Source organism: Meleagris gallopavo, chromosome 17, assembly GCF_905368555.1.
Source record: "Meleagris gallopavo chromosome 17, MGAL_WU_HG_1.1, whole genome shotgun sequence".
Classification (NCBI taxonomy): domain Eukaryota; kingdom Metazoa; phylum Chordata; class Aves; order Galliformes; family Phasianidae; genus Meleagris; species Meleagris gallopavo.
Window position 1 is genome coordinate 9836443 of NC_139420.1, and position 10036 is coordinate 9846478.

Sequence of the window (10036 nt, forward strand, 5' to 3'; positions counted from 1 at the left end):
ATTCCAATAGGAAAAACGAAATTCGGAAAGCAAGGACTTGCTTTTTCTTCTTGCACAGCACTGTCAGACAGCAGCAGAATGGTAAGTGCTGCACAAGAGAGCTGCCCTAGGACTGCCTGACCGTGTCCCCAGAGCCACCAGCACACACACCAGCAGTCAGAGCCCCTCCAGCCGGAGCACATGGTGCCACAGATGGCCCAGGGAGATGAAGCAAAGCAGAGAAAGACGCACGATTCCAAGAGATCAGCTGTGTGAATCACAGCGAGGCACTGGCTGCCCTGCTGGTACCAACAGAACAGCACGAGGCAAGCAGAAGGAGCAGCATGGAGGTATCACCTCATACCGTACCAATTCTCAGAGAGCACAGAACCCAATGCCTTCCGCTGGCTTGAGAGCATCAACAGCAAAGTCCACCTCTGAACCTGATGCTGCTCTGCACATTTCAAGGAACCCAGATGGAAGCTCTCTGCTGGCTCCTTGTCCCACTTTTAATGACCCTTCTATTAGAGAAATGAGAGCCCCAGCAGCCTGACTTAGCTGTGCAATCCCAAGTTCAGCCATCTATCAGCTTCCCTGGGAGTCACCACAGCTCCACGCTCCCTCCATCTGTGCCTGTAACAGCCCAGCCCCACACCCAGATGCGTAATAAATGCACAGACAGGGGCAGCACAATCCTCCAGAGATGGAGAGCATTAATGCACGGGCAGAACTGGAGCTGAGGGAGGTAAATGCTGAAAAATGGATGCACACAGCACCTCATTATCACATTCATAAAAGCCCAGAAACGGCTAAGAGAGCCTCCATCATTTCTCTTTGCTCTGGGTAGTAACAGACCAGCTGATCAACCAGGATTTGGGCTACGCAGACAGCACTGCTCAGGTGCACTGCCAAGAACAGGTTAACGCATCGTCCTGGATTTCCCCATGCTGCAGTGATCAGCTCAGGTCTCCTTCAAGCACACACCTCTGCTCAGCCCTGCAGTGGATCAGGATTCAGGGTGGACTGAAGGAGCAATTGCTATCCCCCAGCTCTGGGCCAAAAGCTCCCCATGGAACCAATGGGCTGGGAAAGTGGCTTGAGAGCAGGGCAGCGGGCACTGAGCACCCTGCATCAGCACCAAAGGCACTGAACATTTCAGCACTGCATCTCTATTTCATGTCTCATGACTCTTGTGTTGAAAGAGTTTGATGACTTCCAAGAAATACCGAGCTGAGAAGCTTCTGTAACTACTGAGCTGCCTTTTTAAGATGCATGTAGCTAATCCAGTCTTAAAACTAATGATTTAATTTACCTTAGGAGAAGCATGCCAGCATAAATGAGCATCTCCCAGTAGTATAGCAGAAGCATGTTTTATCTGAAGATTATGTTGATTAAATCATCAAGTGCCATAATCTTCTCTCTTCCTATTTCAAATAAGGGGGGGAGTGGGGGAAAGCCCTAAAAATATAGATATATCCTTCTGAGGCACAGCAGGGAGCTGTACAACCATCTCCAAGCACTCTCCTTGCTCAGCAGAGCATGCAGGCAGGGCTCCCCATGCTGGAAGGAGCTGCTCTAGCTGCTATCAAGTGGGAAATGAATTCACTTGTTTGGGACTGGAGAGATGCCAGGAGATGCAGGCTGGAGGAGCTTAGAGGTAGTACAGTTATATGAGACGCACAGAGCTGCTGTTTGAAGCCACCTTGACACCAGCTGACAGGAGGAGAGGATGGGTTTTCAGGCCACAGATACACCATGTTTGGATGCACAAGGTATTTAAGCCTCCAGAGCTGCTTCAGGGCAGCTCATCAGCTCTGCATCCCTCCTGCCCTGCTCCTTGAGCAGTCACACTCCTTCACCCCTCCCTCCTTGGGACGGGCTCCACAGGACATAGGTCGTCCTTCTACACAGGGCTGCATGGCTTGGTGGGAGAGGCTGATGTCCTCAGCCCAGCTGTACAGCTCCCTTCACCTGCCCTACAAATCTGCTTTCCTGACCCAGCTTTCACTCTGCAAACATAACCGAGAAGTCAGACTGAGTTCTCGAGGCTATAAGTCTGCTCACAGGATATAAGTCACGCAAGCTGCAAATTCAAGTGGCTCAGATACAGGGAGACAATGCCTTAGCAGAGGGAAAAAAGCCAGAAGCCTGCTTTAAACTCCTTCCTCCCAGCTCTCATCTCCTCATTACTGCTTGTTCCTCCTCCTTGCTCAGCACTGAAGTAGGGACCAAACCACCCACCCTGACGAATCAACAAGACCCACCTTGACACTCAGCCATCACCTGCAGATGGTGGGTTTTCAAGACAAAGCCTTCTTTCTTTGGAACTCGATTGCAAACACTTCCCTGCAGCTCTCTGCCACGTCACCACACTTGGGCACTTCACCTGGAACGGCTTTGTCTGCTGGCTGTTTGTATTGCACACGGAGTGCTCTGGAGCCCTTGGGCACTTCAGAAACAGAACACCTTTTATTTAAAGCCAATTCAAACCCGCAGCGTTGAGTTTGAAAGCTTCCCTGGAGAATGACAGAGGATCTTGTTAAGCTCGCGGCAGCAGAGAAGGGGTCCAAGGCCAAAACAAATTGCTAGGACAGAAAGCTACCTCTGAAAAAAGCAAACTCCAAGCATTGCTTATGCTGACCCCTGGCACAAACAACAGGTCTGCAGCAGGCTGTATTTAACAAGGCCAAACCTCAACGTGAGCAATATTGACTTGCTTTTCCAGCCAGTCGTTACACAAGGCAGAGGCAAAGCTTATGAAATCAGTGGATTTTAGTGAAGGAAGGGTGCTTAACAGATGTAGATGGGTTTGCTCCCTTGAAAGCTGAGGCAAACAGCAAGCTTCTGCCAGCAGTTCTGGGTGTGGGCTGCAGCAGCCACGGTCACCCTGCTTTCGTTTCCCCACACACAGAATAATTATTTCACTGTTGTAAAAGCCTTGAGCCTTCAGAAAAGAGACTTATCTGGCACATGGCCCTCCACAGCTGCTCTATGGCACTGCTGCTAGGAGAATGTTGCCCACACAGTCCAACTTTCACTGTGCTAACATCCACTATTTGGTCCCTACTGATACCCAGCAAATATCTATGAATATCAATGGCTGCCTTTTTTTTTTTTTTTTGCATGCTTTTGCTTCATCCACACTTTCATGTTAAACACCATTCTGTCAGTGCCCCTCTGCTGCCATCTGTCACACAGCAACAAAACATAATGGGATATTGGTGGGAAGGTTCAGCCTCTGCTACCGTACCACCAACATCTGCTTCTGATGAGATGGGCTGACATCATAAAAAAGGAGGCATTACTTTCAGAGCAGCCCTCAGATAACTGGAGCTCCATAAAACGATTCAAGTGGAAAACTCTAATTTCAGAACAATTACTCACATCCTTCTGATGTCATTTTAAAGCAGGAATCACCTATTTTGACTCTCTCACTTGCAAGCATTTCTGCCTTTGCAGATGTGAACAGCATCTCCCTTCTGGGCTTTGCATCTCTTTTAGTTCAATTAACATGGCTCCCCAAAGGCTGAGCACTTGGGTATTTTAAATGCAACATCTCTGAACACAATAATGCCACTCATCTCCTGCAGGACCCTTGTTCCAGACAGACCTGACACTTTGACAGCATCTTCACATTCATTTTCCCCGAGCAAACGCACCGTTTCACCAAGTTTAATTTGTAGAATGGGCAGGAAATCTCTTCCTCTGAGTAAACATCAGATAAACATCTATACACTGCATGGAATTATATGTCAAGCCACTCGATAAAACCATCTTATCTGCCAGGAACAAGTTTGACAAATCTTCAGTACAGACGCCTCCTCCCCTCCTTTAAATTGTATCTAGAGTCCTCAAAATCCAGAGGAAAGGAGGGGTTTCCAACTCATTGGTCATCCTCCTTATCCTGCCAGCACCACATGCACTTGTGCTCAACCCCCATTGCTGAGACAGCTGTCTTTAGAAACCAGGATTTGGGGAATATATGGAGAGAGAAGCAGCACAAGACGACACAGAGGTTGCTTTCCCTCCACTCTCCCGGAGCTTGTTGCAGCAGGAAGAACAAGAGCTGCCTGCAAACAACATCATTTCCATGTCTTCTACTCTTAAAATAGCAGACAGCCCTGCAGGCAGGACAGACCCAGGGAGCACACTTGCTGCCTTGGTGACACAGGCCACCAAAGTCATGTCACTCTGCTGCTGCTCACTCACTGCGGCTCATTCTCTCCTAAGGAGAAAAGTTGGTCAGAGGACAAGCTCCTTACTTCAATGCTCTCGACAGACCAGACTTACAAGTCCCATAATTTTTTTCTAATATATTCCCCTTCTCCTCAGGCTGGAGGCAGAAAACCTTCCCAGCACCCAGAGCCTCCAGACATCAGGCAGCTTTCCATTCCTTTAGCTCCATGCTGCCACAGGCAGGAGGCAGAAAGCTGCTGACCCTCAGCAAGTTGGATTTAATTGTCTCTACCTCGTTAGTTCCAAACTGGAGGGAGAGATCCTCCTTTTAGCATCACCTTGCAGTCAGCTCGTGCTCTGGTCCTCTCTGAGCCGTATCACACACCCAGTCCTCTTCTTGTGTTGACGTCTTTACTGACAGCGTTGTTACATACTCGACATCCTGTACTAGCAAACACTTAATTATCCCCTGTGAGTTACCATCTGTCAGCTGATCACATTAACAGACCATTCTCATTTCCCCCACCCACTGCAAAGAAATAATGCTCCTTTCTTGTGGCTCATGCCATTTTACTAAGGACAGACAACAAGCTTCTTATAACCAACTACTAGAGGCCAGCTGATGAGTGGTGACTAATTACACAGAAACCATCACTCGTTCCAGGCTGAGCCTCATCCTGCCCAGCTGGACAGAGAAGAGGGTAAGCCTAGAGATGATATGCTGAGAGGTGTGAAGTTCTGATGTAGCTGCCCCTAACACCCTGAGGAAAGCTCAGCTAAGAGAGCTGGAAGGAACTGTTTTCATCCTCAGCTCATCACTGCACTCCTGTGCCTCAGCTTCCCCAGCTGAGTGAGCACATGTGTGTTCTCATTTACTTCTCTCTGTAGAAGCCTTTGAGATTCACGGTATGGATAAAATCGCTGCCAAGACAGACAGCAGCAGGCTCTGGATGCTCTTCACAGCACTGACCATGCAGAAAGCAGGATGTTCTGGTGCTGACACGAGCTTCTGCCACCCTTTTTGCTCGGTAGCAATCAAGACTGTCACAGCAACAGGAGACAGAGTAGAGAAATATTTCACTGGAACGTATTTGGTTGTTTTTTTAGTGGATTGACATAAGAATTCGTTTATAAATACGTCAAGAGCATATTGGTGTGAAATTGGAAATGAGAGTGGATAACAGAACGATGAGCAAAGTACGTGGGGTGAGGAGATGAAACACACAGGTTAACCTGAACGAGTTGCAGACTGAGACCTGTGGGAAAACACAGAATCTCAGCTCTAATCAACTCAATTGATTAAGCAATGGAAACCTTTGTCACTAATGTAAACAGCATCCTGACTGCGTGCCTTCACGCTGTCACAGCCCCACTGAGCCTCGGCCTCTGCCTCCCCCTGGCAGTGTGTGGTGCACAGTGAGGCTGCAGCTGTCTGCTTTCCCCTTGGGAATGGAGAGCACACCGTGCTGTGCCTGCAGCAGGCTTCCAGCATCACTGCCATCAGCCAAGCCACCGAGCAATGGCAAGCAAAGAGGGGTGGCAAGGCTGTGCTGGGGAGTGAGGTCTTCCCCAAAATCATTTAAGAGGTTCGTTGAGCCAATCAACAGCACAAGAGCAGATCTGACACCAACAAGCCACAGCATTTCCAGTGCTCTTTGCAACAGCCACCCCAAAGGCCGCAGCATTTATGGAATCATAGAATCACTGAGGTTGGAAACGACCTCTACAATCACCAAGTCCCCCCCACCATGCTCACTGATGGTGTCCCTCAGTGCCACATCCCCACAGTTCTGGAACACCTGCAGGAATGGTGACTCCATCTCTCTCTGGGCAGCCTGTGCACTGCATCACCACTCTGAGTAGAAATGTTTCTTAATATCCAACCTGAACCACCCCAGCACTGCTTGAGGCCATTACCTCTCATCCTAGCTGCCCCTTGTTGGCTCAATGGGAGAGTGGTGCCTCCAGGGGCCAATCAAGTGAGATAGGGCAGCACAAAAACCAGCCCCATGAGAAGGGGGAGGCTTTCTGCAGGCTCTGGTGATGCTGGTTGGGTTGGGTTGAGCAGCAAGCAGGCAAAGCTCACCCTCACCACCCTTTACAGCACGTTGCCCTATTATCACAACTCCTGAGAGAAAACTGCTCTCTGGAGACCCCAAGGGAATAGGTGACAGCTAATCAAGCACTACCAAATAAACAGCTGCACGTTTGTGATCATCTTCACAGCCTCCTGGAAGCACACTCAGCTCACTGGAGCAACTAGTACAGCAAGACAAGCAACAAACACAGTCACAGGAGCAGACCACATCCTTGGTCATCGTGCACTTACCAAAGGCATCACATGCTGCAGTTACACTGAACCTGCTGGGCAACACACCACACTCCTCCAGCATCAGTCTTCATTTGAGGCACCACGTTGATTCAGCAAGGTGTTTGGCAACAAAAGGATACAAGAGCTGTAAAAATGCTCACAAATTAATTAAAGAAAAGTAGCAACACTTTGCAGTTGAAGTAAATACGCAACAGTGTTGTAACAGATTGTTATAACAAGGCACAGTACAGGAACATGATCCGAAGGTCTTCAGCATGCAGGTAGCAGAGGGAAGCCACACGCAGAAGATGCTGTAACACTCTAGTCCAGAACACATGCTGCTCCCTATGGACCTCAGAATATCAGTATTAAAAGAACAACAACAGTTTTGAATTGTTTAAGGAAGAGCAAGACTAATGACTGAGGGAGGGCTGGGACCTCTGGAAAGTTTTGCCAAGCTGTTTTGCTACAAAATGAGACCGAACCAATCCTGCAGGAGTCACGTATCAGCACTACCACAGTGCTCACAACCCGGGCCCAAAAATCCAAGCAAAACCTTCTGCCACATCTCATGCTTTTCAGGACGCTCCTAAACCAAGGGCTTTAATAATTCCCAGTTCTAATGGGTGAAACCTCTACTATGACAGCAATCCCTTCTAACAGAACATTTGCCTCCTGTGTTCATACCAGTTCATACAACCATATTAACTGATTTACTGCTGTTAGCATTCAGTCTTCTACACTACCCAGTGCCTCCTGATATATGGGGTTTGGAACACCGGTTCCCAAAAATGTCAAAATAAGCGAGCAAAAACCTTAAGATGCAATTTTTAACACTGATTTACATTTGCAGTCATTTTAATTAAAGATCATTAGCTTTCATTACCTGAGACAGACATGAAATAAACAGGAGAGATTTGAAGGCAGTCACTGTCAGAAGAATTCTAACTCAATAAGAGTAAGGAACATTAATAAAGTGAAATGAAAAACACATGCCTCATCACTTTCTGTTCTGGTATGTTTTCCTCTCGGGATTTAGGATAGAGCATGTGGATGAAGAACAGAATTAATTGAAAAATCACAAAGCAACCTCAGGCATAGTGGGCAACGGATGGTTTGCATGAGAGGCAAATCCAAGATTGATTAAATAACTCAAAGCAGTTTCTAGAGTGTTAAATCTATGGGTTCTGATGGCCTAAAAATGGCCAGCTCTGCTCAAAGCATGGACGTTTCAGATCCCAAGACTTAAGTAATTCTTCCCATACTTCTGCTCAGAGCCTTGTTCACACCTTGAGAGCTTAGATGCCTCCCCTGCTTCAAAATACACTGTTAAAAGTATATTGCATTTATCACAGCATGGCCTGTGTTGGAAGGGACCTCAAGGATCATCAAGCTCCAACCCCCATTTATACACTTCAACACTTAAACGTTATCAAAACAGTGGAATTCTTCAAGTGCACAAAACGTGGATTGAGGCTTCCATTCATCCAGGACATCTGCTTTTGTCTCCTGAATACTTTAAAAAGCATATTACAATTTGACTCTTCAAACTGGACAAAGTGAAAGTAGGAACAGCACACCGTAAACATCCAGATCTTCTCAATCACTGTGTTGGCTCCGTTTGCTTCTGCAGAATAAGAATCCCAAAGTGTCTCAAACCACCTTTTTTTCAAAGGGGAAGAATCACAGTTATTCACAAAGGTCACAACAATTTCTGGCTCTTTTAGATTTTGTTTTTGTAAGTGTTCCAGTAACATGAAGAATTGCAAACACTCAGGGCTTTCATTGCTACATCACTCTGTCTCCTTACAGGCAAAGTGCACGAGCTGAATCAGACAATTTCTTGGATCAGCATTCATCCTTGTAAAACCATTTCTGAAACTTTTCAGTGAGCACGATGTCAAAAAGTCAATGGAAGTTGGTTGGCTGATCTGTCTTCCTTTATATTTCAGTATCTAATGGCTGATCAAGTACTAAATAATGTGTTGGTTTTTTCCCCAGCAGACACACAGTCTGTTTCTCAGTGTGATGACAATAGTGCCAAACAGGAGCTACCAGCCAGCTGCAGTTTAACCCTCAGAAAAAAATCTGTTATTGGCAGAAAGTTCACCCTTTTTTAAAAATCTCTATAGCCAGTAGTTAAAACCATCTCTCAAATTTACTTTAAACACCGTTAATAACAAGGATGAAATATTTTCATACCCACAAAGCCATTTCTGTTCACTGAGGATTTGAGTTTTTTAAAAGACTGATGTTAGACAAATAGCAGACAAAAAAAACCAATTTTCTCTTAGAAGTTAGGAAAGACTGTGTCCATCTCCTGGGGTAACTGGGCTTTTTCCAACCAGCAGGACATTCTCATTTCTGCCACTGACATCCACGCATTTGATCACAGCAAGGCTCACCCTGACCTGCATTTGGAGCATCCCTGGAGGATTAAAGAAACGTGCTGCTCTCCTGAGTGCACAGCGAGGCACTGCATTTTTAGCCTTTCCAGCCTGTAATGGCACAGGTCATTACATAGCAGCCTGCTTGGAAAAACAGGATGCAATATTTGTTTACTTTGCCAGACGAGACGGACTGATTTTTCACAGCGATCAGCAACGGTGAGACAGACATCCATTTCATGAAAACCTGAGGTTATGAAGCAACCTTAAAATGAAATACTTTCCATGCAGTAGTTTAATATGAGCAAAAAGAGGGCTACAGGCCCACGCTCAAAAGCAGAAATTAAATTTCAAAAGGTAATTCGGGGGCAGTGGGGAAATAGGCAATGGGCAAAGAACAGACAGGAGTTATTACAACCTTCAAACAATCTTTTCTGATTCAAAATCAGTGTGAAAACAGCATGAGTTTGATGTCAAAGTGTTTGCAAACCAGATCCGCGCTGCTCTGAATCAATGCCAGGTTAGAGAAGGAAGCAGTGCAACAGTCCCACAGGGGTTTGCTGCCAGGAGACCAGTCAGATACTGATTTGGGAGTGAACTGAAGATGTCACCCCTCCCGCTGCAAACCTTGCAACATCAGACCACAGCAATGGAAAGGCAGTTTGGGATTGTGAGTGCAGCTGTTGTTTCCTCCTTCTTCTGCCTAAGGATAGGGAAGGTGAGCTGATGTTGATTCAGACTGAGCAGCAGTGATGAAGCTATAGAATTAAGCTTCTATGATGAGCACTGATCACCACACTTACTCTAAGAGAACTGCTGCATTTCCAGCTTTCCACCAATACCTTTAAAGCCAACATTACAGCAAAAGAGAGATCATCTGCTGTTAGCAGGTTGGCGAGGTATCTTCCCAAAACTCCACCACATTTTCAACTACTTCCCCCAGTGTGTGTGCTCATAACATGATGAAGGTAGGAAAAAAACCCTGCTATTTACTTAATGCTTTTTTATTATAAGAACTATGATGATCACTTTAAGGCTTAGTGACAAATCCTGTTCAGTACATGATCACCTTATATAAAACCCTGTCACACACACAGAGAATGTTAAGTTATATTAAGTATGCTGTTAACTTGACAAAATACAGCCTGCTGCGTTCCACCTAACTCTGCAGCAAAGATGGCAC

The 10036-nt window shown here is 46.4% G+C and overlaps 1 protein-coding gene across 14 annotated transcripts in view; it reads right to left on the bottom strand.

Moving 5' to 3' along the window:
- SRRM4 (serine/arginine repetitive matrix 4) overlaps nt 1–9700 on the bottom strand; it is a 69565-nt gene extending 59865 nt beyond the window's left edge. For 5 of the 14 annotated variants that reach the window (XM_085238860.1, XM_085238861.1, XM_085238859.1 and 2 more), the window contains exon 1: nt 2244–6429. The gene's annotated coding sequence lies outside the window, so the exon portion shown is untranslated. Of the gene's footprint in view, nt 1–2243; nt 6430–6484 lie in introns of those variants that run through there. The other 9 variants (XM_085238858.1, XM_085238856.1, XM_085238854.1 and 6 more) reach the window with 6 other exon arrangements.
- Nucleotides 9701–10036: the final 336 nt, after the last annotated feature.